This window comes from Sorex araneus, chromosome 7 (genome assembly GCF_027595985.1).
Source record: "Sorex araneus isolate mSorAra2 chromosome 7, mSorAra2.pri, whole genome shotgun sequence".
Taxonomy (NCBI): Eukaryota; Metazoa; Chordata; class Mammalia; order Eulipotyphla; family Soricidae; genus Sorex; species Sorex araneus.
In genome coordinates, this window is record NC_073308.1 from 17,314,985 (window position 1) to 17,334,581 (window position 19,597).

Consider the following 19,597-nt stretch of genomic DNA (forward strand, 5'->3'; position numbering starts at 1 on the left):
GACAAAAACCTCAGTGGAATGCTCTTTAAGAGTCAATTAAAAACTGCAACTCATATGTATTACTGGGACTCAGAACCCTACTCCCTACCCAAGAATGTTATGTCACTCCTTCTCTCAACAGACCCACCCCCCCAGCCGCCCTCCTGAAACAAACTTGTTTCTCAAGATGGACAATGACCCACCAGGATTATTCCTAACCCACACGGAGAAGTTTTCCAGCATGCCACTCAGCGTCCCTGCCTCCCAAGTCCCATCTACATGCTCAATGAGAACAGCAAATAGTTAAAGCTAACAGATTACAACCCCATCTACTGCAAAGTCACTGTATCCGAAGCTTGAATTGATTTGCTTCCTCTGAACGAATTGAAAATGAAGGTAACAGAACGTCGGAAAAATCCCTCCTGCCCTGCTCCGAGGCTGCTGTATAATGGCTCTGCCCTGAGGATCTCTGCCTAGATGATACATACCGGCACGTCCTGGGTCCTTCCAAGAGTTTGGTGCAGTTTCAAGGACAAATGTCTCAAGGAAGCCTCGGCTCTGTGCAGCATGCAGCCGGGCTCGGCTCTGTCAGCAGGAGCTCGGTGCCGGAGCCGAGCCGCAGAGGGAAACTTCCTGCGTGGACAGGAGCTCGTGGAAAGTCTTGGGGTTAAAAAGGCTGCTCTGTCTGTTGGGTGGATTGGCTCGCCGGTTGTGGAGACACAGTACCAGCTGATCTCTTTGCAGCCCTGCAGAAAGGAACCTCTCCTGAAAACCAACGGCATCGCATTTCAGCGGAGCCGGTGCCAAGTGCTGGAGAGCAAAGCAACCTTTGACAACTTCACACAATTCGCCCTCCCCAGGCAGCCTGGCCACAGGTCAGGGGAGGGGCGCGAGGAGTGTCTCCCCACCCACCTGGCTACTCCCAGCCTGCAGATGTGTGGAGGGAGCTCAGCTTCCAGGACAGGTCCCCTGCCGGACTCGGACCCACTGGAAGGGAGGCCCTGGCCGTGGCTGACATTGAGTCTCTGCTGCGCTGACCTGCCATGGACAGTCTTTCCAGAGTCCAAAAATAAGTAAATAAATAAATAAAAGAATCTCATGACGAAAAGATGTTTCCTGCTGTTTCTTACAGGAATGATCAGATCCTTCCTGTGTTGGTAGCCCTGACTAGGGTGGGAGTAGTTGAGACCCTGCCCCCCAATTCACACTGGACCAGGACCAGAATCACTCTGGATTCTGCTTGCCCCATCATAGGCTGCAGCCGGGGCTATACTTTAGTATTATAAATAAAACAGGGGGACAGCTGTCACTCACCCCAGGAGTACCTCCTCCTATGAAGAGGTCAACAGGGCAGAGGGCAAACAGGCAATGTAGAACCCCCAAAGGCAGCTCAGCACAGAGATCCCTGAGTGGAAATTTTAGAAAGTTCTAGATAGAGGTATGGGTGGGGACTGCTGAGCCAATGGAATCCCAGCGCCTGGTTAACCCCTCATGGTCCTCCCTCTCACTGCCACCCCACAGTGTAGCCACAGGGCCACGAGGCCAGGCTAGTGCCTCCGGCAGGTCTTTCCCCAGCCTTCGTGCACTTTTTCACAGGGCTGAGAAGTGGGAAGCAACAGGTGGAGCAAAGATGACCTGGAGGTCTGAGGGGCCACAGGGAAGGGCTGTCCCACACGTCGGTAAACTGCCACCTGGTCAATCCTCCACAGCCTTCGCGTTTTCTTCTGTCCATGCTCTGGTTCTCAAACATAAAAATGACCTGACCCTCGCCGATGTCAAAGACCCCTCCAACAGCCTTGCTGCAGGAGGATGGGAATGGCGTGGGTCTTGGAACTTCTGTGACCTCATGGGCACAAGGATGACCCCCTCTCCCCCAGAAGGGCTGAGAGGACTCAAAGTGGAGAGCCTGGAGCTGCATTCAGGACAGGCCTCAGCCTCAGGCTCAGGCCTCAAGTCAGCGGATACCTAAACCCCACTCCACAGACACTGCACAGTCCTCTCCTTCCCTCCCTGGTCAAGAGCACAGAAGCTGTTTCAAACATTCGGTCTCCCCAGGCCCTCAGAAACTGAGAGGAACAGTCAGTCCCCATGGGAAAGTGCAAGGATCCTTCAGAGGGCAGGTCTTCACTGGGCTCCAGCAAAGATCTCTGTGGAAATTCGACATGGGATATTCTATTTGAATAAGGCGCTACTGTTATGTAAACAGATCCGCACACATGCATTTGTGTGTATATGTGTGTGTGTGTGTACTTATATGTGTGTGGGTATGTTTGGTCTTTCTACACAGGGCAGGGCAGGACCCGAGAGTGAGAAAGCATGTCTCAAAACTGCTTTCCGTTCTCTGGTAGATCTCTAGCATTGTGCTCACCAGACAACACATTTCATGACTTTACCTTCATTGAAAAGAGACTTAAGTGGAGTCCATTTTGCGTCTGCTGATCATTCTCAGAGGAAGCAAAAATTGAATGGGTAATGGCTCTTTGTGGCTTTTCAGTGTTCATGCTTTCTCTGCCTTCAGTGACCTTCCATATAATTTTTAAAAAGTGTCAAAGGTGATTGTTTTTTAACATGAGCTCATAATTAAGCCACTCAAAGATGGTCTTCAATTGTTTGTCATATATGCTGTGCATTTTTGGTAAGAGTGATTAAATATTTACTTTTCAGTTCAGACTTGACCCCAAGGACCCTCTGGATTTCTCAGTCTACCAGAATTCCAAGGCTTAATAGGGTAGAATTCTGTCAATCATGATTTTGTTCATCAGAGCACACAGCCAATCTTATGTAGAATCCAAGCAGATTTGGGGTCTGCTTCTAACAAATACATCATCCATATAGAAAAAGCCCAAATTTATTAAACTTTTCTTCTTCTCTTACTTCATTTTAAATTTTAAAATGTAGACCATTTCTACTGGGGGGAGTGGAAATTGGCTAGACATTTATCAGTGAATCATATATAAACATAAAAACATTCTTGAAAGAGATCTACATAATATCTAGAAGTTGGAGTCCAACCAATGTATTACTTTAGTTAGTTCTGTTATATCCTGGAAATCTTTTCTTAATGGAATTTATATCATAATTTATAAGTATTTGCTGCCAAACAAGGGATCTTTCAACCTTAACAAAAGTCCAGGAAAATTAGATATTACTTTCACCCTTAATAAAACTAAGGGCGAAATGATTATCATGACAAGCAATATTTGGGACATTGAAAACCATGATTGAGTATTTCTAAAGCCGTCATGTGCTTATTTGTACAATCTGTGGCCATCTGTAAGGAAAAGTATGTCCTTCTCATACTGACATCCTGCAAACATCAGAATGCCCACTCTGACCAGCATCGGCCAATTTCAGCCGGCCAGTTCAATACAACTTCCTGCTTCCTCCCCAGATCATAAAATAGCAAATCACCTAGCACAAGTCTGGTAACACAGTGGAAAAGAAGCATCTCTACCCAAGACCCCTGAGAGCAAAGTACACTGGTATCAGCCCCGGGGAAGGTTAGGCCTGTTCAGGCTAAAGAATGACCACAGTAAAGAGCCTAGATTCATTTTTAAGCCCCTGAGACTCCCTCAATTCTTACAAGCACCTTAAAAACAGGTGTTTTCACCATCCACATGTTCACAAATAAGAAAAATGTCTAGACTATCATCATTTCACAAGATCCCACGAGCAAGAAATAAACTAGTGAAAAATGCAAATGGGATCATGCTCTGTCTCCTAATTCCAAAGCAAATCCAGAGGAACTCCACATCACAGCCTCCCCTTCCCTCTCTTGCTTTTTGGGTTCACATCACAAAGCTCAGCCCAGTTAAAGAATGGACTATCTTACACCCACAGTCTTGTGTCCACACAGCAGCCACAAGCTCACACGCACACTCTCACACACCCATACCCATGCCTTTTTCTTTGGTGGCTTTTTATCTTTCCCTCCCACATCCCGCTCAGTGATTGCAGGGGGTAATTTCTCTCCATTTTCCCTCATGCTCCCACTTCTCAGCGAACTGTAGTGTCGGAACCCAAATCTGATCAGAGAGGATAAAGCCAGGAGCAAAACTACTGCCCACTCTCCCAAGACAAGGGAAAGTCTTATACATTGCAATAAACCTCTACAACTCCTGAAGGTTTCTAAAAATCCCTTCCAGTTCTTTGAAATTGTTCAGATCTGTCATTTTAACTTCTGCTGACACATACATTCTCCTCAACATTGAAGCTCGGGGAACTAGATGTGTGATAAATGATTACCCCATTTATAAAATGGTCATTATGTTATGCTTATTACTAGGATCATAACAGAGGTGTATCTCACATTATTTTCTACCCCAAATCTATTTCACTCCAATAATTAACATAGACTTTTATGGTCTAGCCTAGAAAAGTTATCAGCCTTTAAGATTGTTTTCTGCAAAGAGAAAAGTATTTTGAAATCTAATAAATGATGTACAAATGAAAGAATGTATTGTAAACTTGGATGTTTGTTTCTCATGAGGCATCTGTTTCAAACCACTGAGTCCAAACTCATTTACTATTTGACAAACTAATATTTCTATTCATGGTATGAGGCCAAACTTAAATAATTAGTTTGTAGAATAGAAATAAACAGAAGCAGAATTAATTGGTTGATTCACTCTTAAGTGATCACTTAATTCCCTGTCACAGAAGGAGAGGAAGCTGGAGACCACCTAGTCAAACACCTTCTTTGGCTTAGAAATTAAAAAACAAGGCTCAAATGTTTGCCGTCCATAGATTAGTAAACTGCTTAAGTCTGAAGGTGACAAAGCCAAAGGTTCAACAAGTATTATGTCTTATTTCTGCAACCTTTAGAAAATAAATATTAACACTAAAACCAGTAAATTTTCAATAACCGAATTAAACTTTTCATGTAGACAACCAACTTGGGATTTCGCTCCACACACAGTAACTTGGGAATATACACAGCCTCTGTTTACAACCTGTTTGCTATGGGTAGCACAGCCCTAAAACTGCAGTTTCTAAGAAGAGAGATAATTCACACATTTCCTGATTTATGTTTGAAAATATACAGGACATGAATGTTTTCTCTAACCTTCTTTTTCTTCAAGAATACTGGTAAGCAAAAGGAAGAGCCCAAAATCATGTTGGGTGGCTCTTTACGGTTCCTTCTATAATAAAAATATGTGATAAGCAATTATACATCTTCCACCATCACAAAAAAAAAGTCACCAGATTTTTTCCCATTCATAGAGGAAAGAAGAGAAAGGGAAGTTAAGGGATGGAAGATATTCTGGTGAAAGAATCTATTTTCGGGGCTGGAGTGATAGCACAGCGGGTAGGGCGTTTGCCTTGCACGTGGCCGACCCGGGTTCGATTCCCAGCATCCCATATGGTCTCCTGAGCACCGCCAAGGGTGATTCCTGAGTGTAAAGCCAGGAGTAACCCCTGTGCATCGCCGGGTGTGACCCAAAAAGGCAAAAAAAAAAAAAAAAAAAAAAGAATCTATTTTCATAAAATGTTTACACTGTGAAAACTGATTGCCTGTTGAATAAGAAAATACCGTAAATATTCTTCCAAAGAACAGCTTATGGATAATGTATGGTTATAAACTGCAACACACTATACAAATGTTACCTAGTCTCATTGTTAGTATTTAACATATATGGAAATTTGCTTCACAATCTATAATTGTACTAATAAAACCAGGTATTTGTGAACATAAATTATATTGGTCATAAAATCAGCCTTATTAATCTAATATATCTTCGGGTGAGAAAAAAATGTAAATGGGGCACTCTGGAAACACAGATATCTTCAAAATATGGTTGGTTTCACCTGCTACATAAGTATCTATTAGAACAGAAACACCAAAGTTTTGTTCATCTTCAGAGGAAGTTGGCATCCTGAATTTGAGTCATTAGGACAGTAAAAATCACTGTCAGGCAGATTTATGGATCAAGTGAAAAAATCATTTGTAGAAAGGAAGTAAAACAAAAATGTTTATTAGCATTATTTGTAGAGTTTCATTCAGGGAACTACTAAAATAAATATATTTTAGCATCTGTATCATCTGACACAGCCATAAATGCCCCAAAGTACAGATAACAGTTGTTAAAAAAAATGCCTTTATTTTGTCACAGATATTCCATAAAACATCCAGCCCTCTTTGATGATAATTGTGATCACTGCCAACTGAGTGTTCTTCGTAACAGCAACAGAAAAAGAGGTCTGATTTCAAACTCCCAAGGTCTGATTTCAAACTCCCCAGGTCTGTCCTTCACCACTTAGGGGATTCTCCAGCATCAGGCCATGAATACCTTTGTCCATATCCATGAGGAAGGAACTGGGTATGAGGATTAACACCCAGTTCAGAGGTGGGGTTTTGGAGTGGATGCAGCAGGCAAACTATGGTGTCTTTCCCAACTAAGATTCACATCAAGGATAAGTTCATTAATCGCAGCTAATCTCCAAGAAGAAAGTTCCCTGCCCCTGTGATCACGAAACATAGTCTTTGTATTGCTACAGTGTGCATTTCTGGAATTTTTATTAAAAGATTTGCAAAGATTTGTCCAGTGACTTGAGTTAGAAGCTCTGAAACCATAAGTCTGAGTCTCTGAATTCTGGTGCCAATGACTGCAGGGCTTTCTACAACCAGCTCCTCAAGGGGCAAAGGCCTCCCAGGTCTGCCTCCTGCTCCCAGTGCCGTTGCTCCATTACAAAGTACAACCGAGAATTAGGTTCACTGTAGTGAAACATCCTTCAGCTCTCCCATGACATCCCACTCCCATCTACTAACCCCCAAGTGCGGGAGCACCTGGAACTTATTCAGAATTCCCTGCCCTGATTCCTAGCACGCTGGCAAGACTAAGCTCAAACTGAATTGCAAGCCATATTCTTTCACAGTTTAAAAAAAAATCGACAAGGAACTGATGGGAGAAATTGTCTTTGTTTGCACAAGAGCCCCCAGATACTATTTTCACTTTATAAAGAGATTTTTAAATGAATAAAAGATCACAATGTTACGAAACTTGGTAATCATGACTTCAAAACGACAGATGCTATTGTTCATGGAGAAATCTGCAGTTGGTTTTCTCATACCAGTGGTTCAATTGAAAGATTCACCAGGGGCTCCCTGGAGAAAACAGAGGATCTGCATTTACATGGAGATGGAGTATTTCCAAATGCACGGTACCTAGAAGACAGATACTGTCAAGGCTTCTTCGTGAGAATAACTCGCATTGTATTAGGTATATTTTGATTTGATAGCCATCTGCATTTCACAGGATTCTGTCTATTTTCATCATATCCTTTCTCCTCTGTTTGTTCGTTGTAATATTGGCCTGAGAAGTTAAAATTAAACCTTACTCCATAGCAAAGTCCTCAAACAAGCAATGAGCAATTACTACTGTACACATCACTTCTGATGGGTGCAGAAAAAGACCACAAAAATGTTAAATAATTGAGAAGTATAATGACTTAATAGAGTAGCAAGCTTAGTTTACAATGCAGCCAATTTGAAGCCATAAAAATACTGTGTAAAAATTTTATTTTGTGGCTGACCATTCCCTATCCTATCTATTATTCAAAGGTATCTCAAGAATGTTTTTCTTCATTAATGCGGCTTTTGGCATTTCCCTCAGAATCCATCTATTCCTGCAGTTTTCCAACAACTTTAGAAAACATAAATTCTTCAATCCCATCATAAGCATCCCTTGCTAAAATAATGAGGTCTTCAATATCCAACTGAAAGCTATTTCATATGTCCATCTGCAAGGCAAACTTTTAACTTTTTCAGAAATGTTTTGCATTGGATAGTCAAGCAACAATCCCTCTACCCAAGTTTTTTTAAAAAAAATAAAAATATAAACTACTTATATCCACACCTTTGGAAATAAAAGGAGGACATCACTGACAACCCTGTTCGGGATGACACTTGAATCAAAGATTTATATGCATTATTCGAAAGAGTCACTGAAGCACCCGAGGTTTCACTGTGTGTGTTTAGCTAAAGTCCATGGCTTGTCTGTGAAGGAGCAATATAACAAAAGACAACTGAGGATCCATTTCAAGCATCTGCCCATTCCCTCTGGAAGGCTCTTGCTAAATTCTAGCTGCCCCAAAGTTGCCTGCAAACACGGCTGCTGAGAGAAGCTTCGGATGCTTTCTCAGCTCATCCCCATCTCTCCCACTGTCTGCACACAGAGACCTCTAAGAGGAAAGACCGCATCCCTCTTCTCAAACTGATTCTGGTTCCCAACACAAAATGCAAAGCGAGCAAGGTTGTAGGTGTCCAGGACTGAAATCCCACCATGGCAGTCAGCGCTGCTCCCTGCCTTGGGAATCTGCTGCCCTCCTGGCACTGGCACTTCTACAAAAAATGGCAAAGACTCGCCTGAGCAGCACCTACTCATCAAGACACTCTGCCCTGTGCCGGGGCACCCGAGGAGCATCCCTCGCTGACCTACTTGCAGCAAATGAGGACCAGAGGGTTCTGGGACACAGTTGCACACCGGATTTGGTGCGATTTTGGTTTCTGACAGAAAATAAATGATCTCAGACTTCTGGTCAATATCCCAGTGGACAGACAGTTCTGAGTGCCACATGACATCATTCCCAACAGACATCTGATTCTATAAGACATGGATTTGAAGAGTTAGTGAGGCAACATGAATAAAGGGAACCAAGTCAAGTCCTGCAGCAAGTGGGTCTCAGGCAGATCACTGAGGCCTGTGGCCTGAGAAAGAAAAATCCAGCAAAACCATGTTTTCTATCCATTGCCTTTCTGTGCCTTCCTGCTCGCCACAGCTCTGCAACTCTGAGAACAGTTCAAATTTCCCTCCCTTGCCCACGTCAGCACCCACAGCTCAGTCCAGTGCACTCATTTTGAGAGCATCAGAGGCTATTGGAAAGAATGTAAAGAAGCCTAACATCAGTCTCTCCTCATCCTCTTCCTCCAAGGCATTTCTCTCCCCCCCTCCCTTCAGCCTCCAGCTTCTGAATTTGGGCATCTTCCAAACACACTCCCGTATTTGGTCGTGGGGCAGCCGTGAGACACAAAAGAGACTTTCTCTCCAAAGCCAAACCAAGTCACTCAGCAGCTCTAAACCCTCTGAACCTTCCGCAGGTCTCTTGAGTATTAAGCGGAGTGTTTTGGAAATGTAGGGGGGAGGTGTCCACAACCACCCCCTCACTGGAACTCTGAATCCACATGCTGAGTGTTTCTTTCTAGGTGCTGTTGGAAACTTGCCCTCTGGTTTGCCTTAGCAAAATCATCTGCCTTCTGTGTGGCATGGCATGGCCACTGGTCCTGGTGCGACACCACAGACACAGCCAAGTGCTCCCCCGGCAAGCAAAGAAATACACATACCACACCGTCAGCTCACAACACTGAGCCAGCCAGGAGGTTCTCCGGACCCTTCAGGACTATTCCAGAATTCTCATTAAGATGTTGGGGGTGGGGAGGTGGCCAGGGAGAAGGTTACAGAGGGACTCCTGCCCTCCCTGTGTTTCTCTAACTATCTCCCATCACCTAGTCAGGGAAGAGAGATGGGGGAGGGGATCCTGGCCAGGGGAGGAGAGGGGTGTTTCACCCACCACGGGCCCACTGGAAGGGGACACAAGGCCATGGCTTGCTCTGCTCAAAGGAGAGTGGGGGCAGCTCCTTGCAACTTCAGAGGCTACTGAGGAAGGTGAAAAGGTTGCAGAGGCTTGGAGGACTCAGGGAAGGCAGCACCCCAAGTCCATGCAGGAGTTTTCCACATGACTTCTCAGCCCGGAAAACGGCTGTCCCCAAGTTCTACCAACCCGCTCTCCTGGGGGCTCCCCAGCCGCAGCCTGGCCCAGCACTAGTCCCAGCCCGCCCCAGGGGTTGCCAGGAACCCTCAAGTCTCTACTCCTGTACTTAGCAGCAAAGGGAAGGGGAGAGATGCTTCCAGAACCGACCTCCTTGCCTTGGGGAGCACTCTGGGTCCCTAGCACAGGACAGGAGCGCGACAGTTCGGCAGCGGTGGCAGCGCGATCACGGGTGGTGGCCAGTACTCAGGGCTGTGTGATAGAGGAGGTGCTCGCTCGCGCTCTCTCTCTCTCTCTCTCTCTCTCTCTCTCTCTCTCTCTCTCTCTCTCTCTCTCTCTCTCTCTCTCTCTCTCTCTCTCTCTCTCTCCCTCTCTCTCTCTCTCCCTCTCTCTCTCCCTCTCTCTCTCTCTCGAAGGGGAGGGGGAGAGCAGCGCGCGCTCTCCACCAGTTCTGCACCTCCAGCCCGCCCCCGGGGCCACCGCCTGGCTCCGGAAGTCGCGACGCGGGCTGAGGACCAGTTACCTGGGCCGGGTCGGGGCTGCGGCCGGTCCGAGCAGGTGAGGCGTCGGGGATTTTTTTTTTTTTTTAAAGCAAACGCCGCGGCTCGGGGTGCAGGGTGGGGGCGGGGCGGGCGGGGGCGGCCGCGGCGGGTGGGGGCGACGGCGGGGGAGGGGCCGGGCCTGCGCCGGGGTCGGCGCCCCCCGCCCCGAGCACTCACCGAGCCGGGCGGCCGCTAGCCGGAGCGCCGCGGCGCGTCCCTGGGCTCTGGGCGGCGTCGCTCCGCACTCCCGGCGACCCGGGACGTCATGCTGCCCGTGTGTTTTCTCAATGACAACTTGGCCGAGGACGCGCCGGCCCGCCAGCTGCTCCTCGGGCGGCTACGTGGTATGTGCACGCTCCGCTCTGCCCGTGCTCCGCGCCCCCTCGCCTCGCGCTCTCCTTTTTGGAAAAAAAAAAAAAAAAGCAATGGTAGTAATAAATAAAGGGGTCTCGAGTTGTTTGGGTCGGGGGTGGCTTTGATTTATGTATTTGGGGGTGATGGTGGTTCTGTTTTGCAGGCCCGCCAGCGTCCTGCTCCGCGGCGGGCAGGTCGCCCCGGGTGGGGGTGGGGGGCTCGGGGGCGTCCCTGCCCGCGCGCGGGGATGGGGGAGCCCCTGGAAATCCGCTGCCCCGCCGCCGCCGCCGCGGGAAAGCAAGCATGCGTTCATCTTTTGTCTTTCATTTTACCTTCAGGGTGACATTCAGGGCCAGCGGCTCCCTCCTGCCCGGCGCCCATCCCCGCCCCGGCTGCATGCAGGGGGGCCGCGCGCCGGGGCGGGGGGCGCGCGCGGGGTGGCGGGGAGCCTCCTTCCACCCGGGACCTGCCGCCCCCTGCACCAGGAAACCCCTTCCCCTCGCCCGGCCCGCCGCTACCCACCGGGCCCAGGCCGAGCGGCCGCGAGCATCCGCCCAGGGCCACGCGCTCATGCTGGCGGCGGACACCGGCCGGCTGGCATCGCGCGGGTCCGGCTAGGCCGCGCACCGGCCCAGCCCGGCTATTTTCGTCTTCCAGAGACACTCTTAAAAGCCCTTTTCAAAACGGGGAGGGGGCGGGGAGGAGAAACGGCGGAGGGGGAGGGGGGGCAAAAAACAAAAAAAAAGCCAAGACCCGTATTTGAGGGGCTTTGCAAAACATCATGGAATTGGGGGCGGGGGGGCATCCTAGTACCTGAGTGGGGGAGGGGGAGGCGGCTACTGAAAGGTCAGAAAGGATAGTGGGTTTTATTGGAACGCTGCTGCAGTCCAGGAAAACTTTTTTTCAAAATATAAAGAGGCTCTTCTGGCTGGTTAGTTACTGTATTTGTCATTTTAATAATTATGTCCTCTAGACTCAGTAGGAAAGGTCTTAACGCAAATAACTCTTAATATTTATTTCTGTGAGCCTGACAGTGGGTTAGAATGGGGAAGCGAGTGAGTTCCCCTGGGGGCTTTAGAATATTGTGGATGAGAATCTGGCAGATTTGCGCTGGGGAGGAAGAAGCCGGGGCCCTGGCTTGGGCACACTGCAGTGTCCTTCCTGGTCCCCCAGGCTAGAGCTGCACAAGGCAAGAGGGATTTCCTTCCTTCCCCACACCTCTGGATGACCTTGGTGTTTGGTAAAGTCACTTTCTCCTGATTCTGAATTCCTAACCAATGACAGCCGAGGTTGCCAAGAATAAAGCCTGGAGGACAGAGGAGGGAATCTGAAAAGGGAAAAAAAAACAGGAGTGTAGAGGGTGGGGTGGGGGACCAGGGGCACGGAAAAACTTTTGGAAGGTTCTAAGGTCATATACAGCTGCTGCAGGGTTAAAAATAATTTCCGTATTCGAAAGGTCTGGGAAGCTGAATAGTAGGTAACTGTGTGAGGCCCATTGTCTTCAGAGTCTGAGAACAAGAAGAGCGATATCCTGAGGGAGGAGAGAAAACCCGCAAAGCCCAGAAGGTCCCAGTTCGGTAGGATGTTGGTTAAGGGAACCCAGGAGGCACTTGGGCCTGTGAGCAAGGAAACAGATTTTAGAACTTGAGGGGTGCCCCACACCCTGCCCTGGCCTCCTGGGCTTAGTCCTTCGAGAAGGACAGAAGATTGGCAGCATCTGTCCAGGACCCAGAGCTGTGACACATGTCAAAGGTGACTGACTGTCTCAAACTCCTGTTAGGTATCCCCTTAGTACTGTAACTTTTCAGTGACTAGCCAAGAGGTGCTAGCTAATATTCAATCTACCCGCCTGCTTCTCCAGCTTCTTATTAACCTCAGGTCTGGGTGCCAAAACACCCCTGGAAAAAAAAAGAACCATAAAAACTGGACTGACTTTAAACCCTGGAAATGCCACCCCCTCCCATCCCAGAATAATGCCTCCCAAGTCATTGTTTGTAGGCCCCAGGCTGATGCCGTGTAGGAGTGCTTTACCCCACCAGGAGAGACGTTGGAACAGCCAGCGAAGAGTAAAGACCAGGTCCTGGAGCCCTCTGAACAGGTTCTTCTAAGTCCCACCCACCCAAGAACAGGTCTCGGCTTTCAAGTCCAAACTCCCTTGGCTGTGTGCAAGGCTGGCCTCAGGTTCCACCAGACTCCAGAAAGCAGGAGGAGCCAAACTTCCCAGCAGGCCTTAGGGGAGGGAAGCACTTATCAGCTGTATCCGTGTAAGGAACTTGTAAAACAATTCCTTTTTCTCCACAGCAATGCCATCCCACTTTACCAAGATGAACTACAGACAGGGAAATTTGGGGCCCAAAGTCTGGAATTCAAATAAGACAGTTTGAGCTGGGGCTAGCACACTCACTGCCCATCTTCTCTGCTCTGTTAACTCCTAGTCCCTTGTTGCTGCCTGAACATTCAATGCCCCCATCTGCAACTCGGTTATTCAAAGTTTATCCAGAGGAAGGCTAACATTGAACCTATATGGCCTGCAGAGCCATTATTCACTCTGGTTATGTGTTGGCAATCATTGCTTCTCTCGAGTTCACATCTCCTCATGACAGTACTGCTATGTTTCTGAGCCTTGCTCTTCCATTAGTTCTTTGCCTCCCCAGTTTCTTCCTTATAGGATGATGTGTTTCTGCTCTCTCTCTTCTGAAGTGCATACGAGGTGCCCAGGACAAAATTGGCTCTTACCAAATAGTATCTGATGCTTCAACTGTCACATAATTGCCTTTTTAAGAGCTAGAATGCCACTTTTCAAGTGGACAAACATGGAAAGTGTTATGTATCAGAAGTTTGGTCATTTCATTGTTCCATTTGGGACCATACCCAGTGGCACTCGGGGATCGCTCCTGGCGGTGCTGGGGGATCACATGTGCTGGGGATGCAACAAAAGTTTCCAATATGCACATAATGCCTTCAGTCTGTTGCATGTCTTCAGCCCAGAAGTCTGATCATTTTAATTGGAGAAATTGCTGATTCTCCAATTCTTTAAACAGTTCCTCAGGAACAACCAAGGTAGACGAGAAGTGAAACTGGAGATGCAAATCCAGACAAGGTAGAACTTAGTTTGGGAGAACAAGAGTCCATGTCTATGTAATAGTTGGAAAGCAAGTGTAAATTTCATCGTGGTGGTGCTTTTAGATATTGCAAGTCATTCTACTATATTTTGATCTTTTTGTTTTTCAGTACATACTAAGACATAATTTTTCTACTTAAGAGGGCAGGAAATAAGGCTGGAGAAGTAGTACTAGAGCAAGTGTGTTCACCTTGCATGTAACTGACTGAGGATTGATCCCTCATACCACCACCAGGGTTCACTCCTGAGCACAGAGCGAAGAATAGCCCTTGAGCACCACTGGGTATGACCCAACAAGAAAAAGAAAAGACAGGAAAATAACTGAAGAACAGAGTCACAAACCCTGTAGTCTGATCTCATTCCTCTATAGTAATCAGCTCTAGGTGAACTCTGTCATATTATTTCATCACCTTAGGCCTCAGTTTTCCTCTTCAAAAGGAGATATTTAACCCTTTCCCAAGATCTCTTTAGCATCTACAAGTCTGAGCCATTGAAAGAGAAAGACAGATACACACACACACACACACACACACACACACACACACACACACACAGCGCACAAGAATACTCAATCTGGTGAGACTGAGTTTTTGTTTTGTTTTTTTGAAGATACAAATAATATATAGGAAGCTCAGGTTAGGTTCATAAAGGCCATGTTTTTAAATCTCAAGTATAGCTGTCATCCTTTTAATAAAATACACACACACACACAAAGATTCAATTTAAAATTTCCAAGAAGGCTCCCTTCTTAAAAATTTTACTTTATTTACTTATTTTTTTACAAAGCTGTTCATGATTGGTTTTCAGTCATGCAGTGTTCCAACACCCGTCCCTCCACCAGTGCACATTTCCCAGTATTACCATCTCCAGGTTTCCTCCCATAACCCCCCACCCCATCCCCTGCCTGCCTGTATGGCAGGCACTCAGGCACTTTCTCTCTCTCTCTCTCTGTCTCCCTCTGTCTCTCTGTCTCTCTGTCTCTCTCTCTCTCTCTCTCTCTCTCTCTCTCTCTCTCTCTCTCTCTCTGTCTCTCTCTCTCCCCCCTTTTGGGCATTGTGGTTTGCAATATTGATACTGAAAGTTTATCCAGAATATCCCTTACTTTTAACCCTCAGCTCTTATCCAGGTAATCATTCTCAGCTATGCAGTGTCTTCTCTACCTTACCTACACTCAGCCTCAGCCCCCCACACACTTGTGGTTAGTTCCAACTATCAGCCAATCTTCCTAACCCCTGTTTTCCCTGGCCCTGGATATTATTCTTCTACTATATACATATTTTTATATACCACAAATGAGTATATATGTCCCTTTCAAAAGGCTCCCCTTACACACACACACACACACACACACACATACACACACGCACACATATGCACACACACAAATGATTAACAACAGAATGTACTAGTTCTCCACCTTGTAGATAGCTTATCATTCATGCCTGCCCACAGCTTGCTTTCTAATACAACAATCAGATGGCCACACAGACATTGCTGGACTTTAATAGATCCAACCCTCTGGGTCTGAGGGTCTGACTGACAATCATGGATATAATGATCCCTTAGCTGGTCCCTGGTTGTAGTTCTCAGTATGCCTTTTCTATTTGTACTATGAATGTTCATAACTTGCTCACCTGCTTTTGAGCAATACGTAAGGATAAAATAAAAGCAAAGTGAAAGCCTCCTACAGTTTAACAAAAAAATTATCCTGGCGGATAACAGCAAAACTGAGTTTCCAAAATCTTGACAAGAATGCAGCTTCCATGGCTGGCTGAGATCCCAAGTTGACCAGGCCTACATCACTCATCTCAGGACTTTACAAAGTCTTACCGTCTTACCGCTGCTGGAAGACAGAATCAGGGCTCACCATCAACTGTTTGTGCCAGTTCAAAGACTTGGTCCCAACTGTGGGAAAGTATTACAGCAGATCAAATCAACAGGGACCAAGGCACCAGAACCTTTATTAAAAATGGAAATGGCCACTCAGCCTCATATATGACAATGAAAATGATGTTAGTAAGGCCCCAGAGACCTTGGATTCATGCTAATTTTAGGGATGGAGGAATAAATTAAGTCCAGGTGTTTTAGGCAAAAGTAAATGTGTGTGTGAGTGTGTCTGTGTATAAGTATAAATGAGACAGAATTTGTGTGCTTGTATAAGTATCTGAGAGCAAGAGTTTGTGTGCTTATATAAGTATCTGAGAGTATGTAAGTTTCTGAGTTTGTGCATATGTGTAGAGGCTTGTGAGTATTTGTGCTAGTGTGTGTATGCATGAGAGTGTGTGTGACTCTATGGGTATGTTAGTGTGAGAATTTGTGTGAGAATCTGTGTGTATCAGTTAAGTGTATAAGAGTATTTGTATGAGAGTGTATGTGTGTTGTGAATATCGATATATGGGCAAGTATGAGAGCATATATATGTGTATGGGTATGTGGTGTGTGTATGTGAGTCTAAGCATGTCTAAGTATGTGTGTTTGGACATGAGTGTGTATGTATGTTTTGTTTGAGTTTGTGTGCCTATGAGTATATGAGTGTGTGGGTGTGCATGACTATTGTGAATGTGTGTGTTGTGCACAAGAGAAGACCCACACCTTTCATTATACTCTCAACAGGCTTCATAATTGTGAAAGGTTAAGAAGCACTGATAGAGCAATAGTTTTCTTTAAAACTAAACAGTTCGAAAGCCAAATACCACGCTGATGACAACAGGTTCATGTGTAAAAATCACCAGTATTCATCGTGATGACTTCAAGACACAATAAAAACTTCAGTAAAAGAAGAAGTTTACTTAACTTTCCAAGTTTACTTAACTGCTAGGAAGAATTGTACCAGCCTTTTGGGAAGTGTAGAATATAGAGTCAAAGTTAGAAGGGGATTTAAGTTTTGTTAAAGTTGGCCAGACAATTCTTCATGTGTGAGAAAGCAGAATTCATGTGAGAAAAACTCATGATTTCCAGGGAAGGTAAGCCCAGGCAACTCTCTGCTGGCCAACATTGGGGCCCTCTCCAGAAAAAGAGCAGTGAGGTGGGGAGGAGAGATGGAGGAAAAGTTGGCAGTGATGTGAAGTTAACAGACTGAAGTGCTAGCGCAGGTAACCAAATTAATGGTAGAATGGTAATAAGGTACAAATACAGTCTATATTAAGAAAATAATGAATTTGTTTGAGGAATGTTGGGTTTAAAGACCCACGGGACAGCCAGATTCTCCTGGCCTTGGGGAAGGTTAAGAGATCTGTGGCTGGAGAAATTTATTTGGGCATCATTAGTGAATTGGCAGTGGCTTATGCTGGTAATAAAGATGGGGAAATTAGGAATGTAAATGATTTAGGCGCCTCTGAAATAAAATTGCACTTATTTGAATAAAATCTAATTTGGAAAATATGAAATTATCTAACACCCAAGGCCAAATAGTGTTGGTGATGTTAAATATTTATAAACAGGGGCCCTGCACCTTGCATTTCTGAGCAGAATGAGAGATCTGAGACTGTGCCTGTCACATGGGGGTCACCAGAGTTTCTCTGGGTCAGCCTGGTTCCACTTCTCAGTGTGAGAGCGCATTCCTGCCTGGGTTCAGAAGGAGAAAGTTTCCCTTGGCAGTCTGGTGTAACTGGAAAATATCACCGAGGTGTCATCTGATGCGGCCCCGCCAGGTGCTGATCTGAGGAAACACAGTTCCGTGGAAAGAACAGAGCATATGAGCGTGGGGCTCACTGCTCCCTGCACTGTGTGGGGGACCCTGAGCCACTCCCACCGTTCAAGGGTTTCTTTAACTACTGTCCTATCATTTGCAGGCAGTGACCTTGAAGCCTGGGGGAAGGTGACAGGAAAGCAGGACTATTCGAGCCAAACACTCCTGGAGCTGCTCCCTGAGTTTCTTTCTCCCAGAATGCTGCCATGACTGCCAGTTGGTGGAGACCCCCCTTTCTTCTGTACAAGTGAAACATTATACTCTACTACGTTATACTCTACTACCGTGTTTGTCTTTGCTGTTCCCAAAGAATTTGCCTGTAATTATGCAGCTCTCTGTCCTCTTTTCACTCCTAGCACACAGTAGGTGTCCATGTTAAAGAAAGCATCTCTTATGGAGGAGGCATTAGTGTCTCTGTTCTTAGGCCATGAAAATTCTTGGAGTTTTGGGGGTTATTTGTTTGTTTCAGGATGCCAGGGATCAAACCCTGGGCCTTGTATATGCGAGGCAAACACCTCCACTCCTTACAGAGTGAGTCACACCCCCACTCCTTACAGAGCACTAGAGGGTCATTATTTTTTATTCTGCTGTTAATTTTATTTGGGGGGGGCACACTCTGTGATGCGGCGGGGACTCCTCCCAAGCCTGTGCTCTGTTACTCCAATGGTGCTTGAGGGAATCACACACAGTGTCAGGAATTGAACCCACGCCTCCCGCATGCCAAGCGTGTGCTTAGTCACTGGGCACTCTCGAGTGCCTAGGCCATGAGAATTTCTAAGCTGCCTGGGGCATGAGAAAAGCAGAGCCCTAGTGTCACACCCAGCAGTGCTCAGAGCTTACTCCTGGCTCTGTGCTCAGTGACCACTCTAGCATTGCTCAGGCAGGCTAGATCTTCAGGTCCTGGCAGTGCTACAGGCCCACCCTGGAGGCTTTCCCCCTTAGTTTTGTCTTTGTATTTCTGTCTCCAAAAGGCAAATGAAATTAATAAAGTTTTGATCAATCTGTATGAACTGCTGCATGTATAGTGTTTAGACCTGACAGAGAGACCTGACACTGACTTAATAGACAGTGCCTAAAAATACACCCATGGTTAGGGAAGGAAAGAATTATTGTGGTAGAAGTCACAGGACTCATGTTACCTGGTTGGTTGACCTGGCCTCCAGCATTGATAAAGCACCAATGTCAAGTGGAGCGAGAGCTGCAATGGGGAAATGACACACTGGATTCCCTTCCATCAGAGCCCTGGCTGAGGCAGGTAACATGAGCAGGAGACATGGCAGGAGTCTTAGGAGAGAGGCTGCTCTCAGCATAGCATCCCAGCCCCCCAAGATACCTCTGACTCCGGAAGAAGGAGGACTCTGGGCTGCAGGGACATCACTGCAGGGACATCAGCGACCTTGCTTGCACCCTGCTGACCTAGATTTGTCCTCAGCACCACATGGCTTATGTATTTGAAGTCATCTACAAGGCTTCATTTTCATGTGCTGTGCTACATTTTTAATATGTGTGGTTTTAAGATCTGCCCAGCAAGTCAGATCCTAACAGTGTTCCTATCCGGTAGATATTTCCAAAATTCAGTTCTCCTGTGCAGGTGAGGGTAAGGGGGGGTCCACTGAATAGGAACTGCCCCTTCTCGAGTTTGGGTCTCCACTGTCCTTTTTCTGCAACAATGAAATGACCATCAGCTGTTACCTGCACCCTCCCCACCTTTTTCAACTTCAAAAAAATTGACTTGGGAGTTGGGGGTGTTTCACACTCAAATTTCAGAGTAACCTACCCAAAGCTCATATTTTGCGACATTATTCATTCCAGGGTTGAGAGCTTTGGGCGACACAGTGGTATTTGGGGGCTATTCTTGTCTCTGTGCTCGAGTAACTCCTGGTGGTGTCCAGGGATCATATTCAATTACAAGGGATTGAATTGGTATTGGTCACAAGTAAGACAAGAGCTCTAACTCCTGCATTAGCTCTCTTGCCCCAGCACTCTTTTTTTTTTATTATTAATTGAATCACTATGAGATACACAGTTACAAAGCTGTGTGATCAGGTTTCAGTCATACAATGTTCCAACACCAGTCCCTCCGTCAGTGTAGATTTCCTACCACCAATGTCACCAGTTTCCCTCCCAGCCCCTCACTCCCAGCCTATC

General features: G+C 46.4%; 1 protein-coding gene and 1 long non-coding RNA gene across 8 annotated transcripts in view; one reads left to right on the forward strand and one right to left on the reverse strand.

Moving 5' to 3' along the window:
• The window catches only part of ESRRG (estrogen related receptor gamma), a 597,387-nt gene that overhangs the window by 549,407 nt on the left and 28,383 nt on the right, over positions 1 to 19,597 (reverse strand). The window contains exon 1 of one of the 6 annotated variants that reach the window (XM_055144534.1): positions 10,464 to 10,600. The exons of 1 other annotated variant lie outside the window; for it this stretch is intronic. The gene's annotated coding sequence lies outside the window, so the exon portion shown is untranslated. Of the gene's footprint in view, positions 1 to 467; positions 1,025 to 10,267; positions 10,310 to 10,463; positions 10,601 to 19,597 lie in introns of those variants that run through there. 4 more of the 6 variants (XM_055144533.1, XM_055144538.1, XM_055144536.1 and 1 more) reach the window with 4 other exon arrangements.
• On the forward strand, positions 9,871 to 18,455 carry LOC129406508 (uncharacterized). Of its 2 annotated transcripts, none has more exons than XR_008631055.1 (2): positions 9,871 to 10,302; positions 17,553 to 18,455. It is a non-coding gene; the product is annotated as an uncharacterized LOC129406508 (long non-coding RNA). The 2 variants fall into 2 exon arrangements; XR_008631056.1 differs by lacking the exon at positions 9,871 to 10,302 and adding an exon at positions 10,492 to 10,630.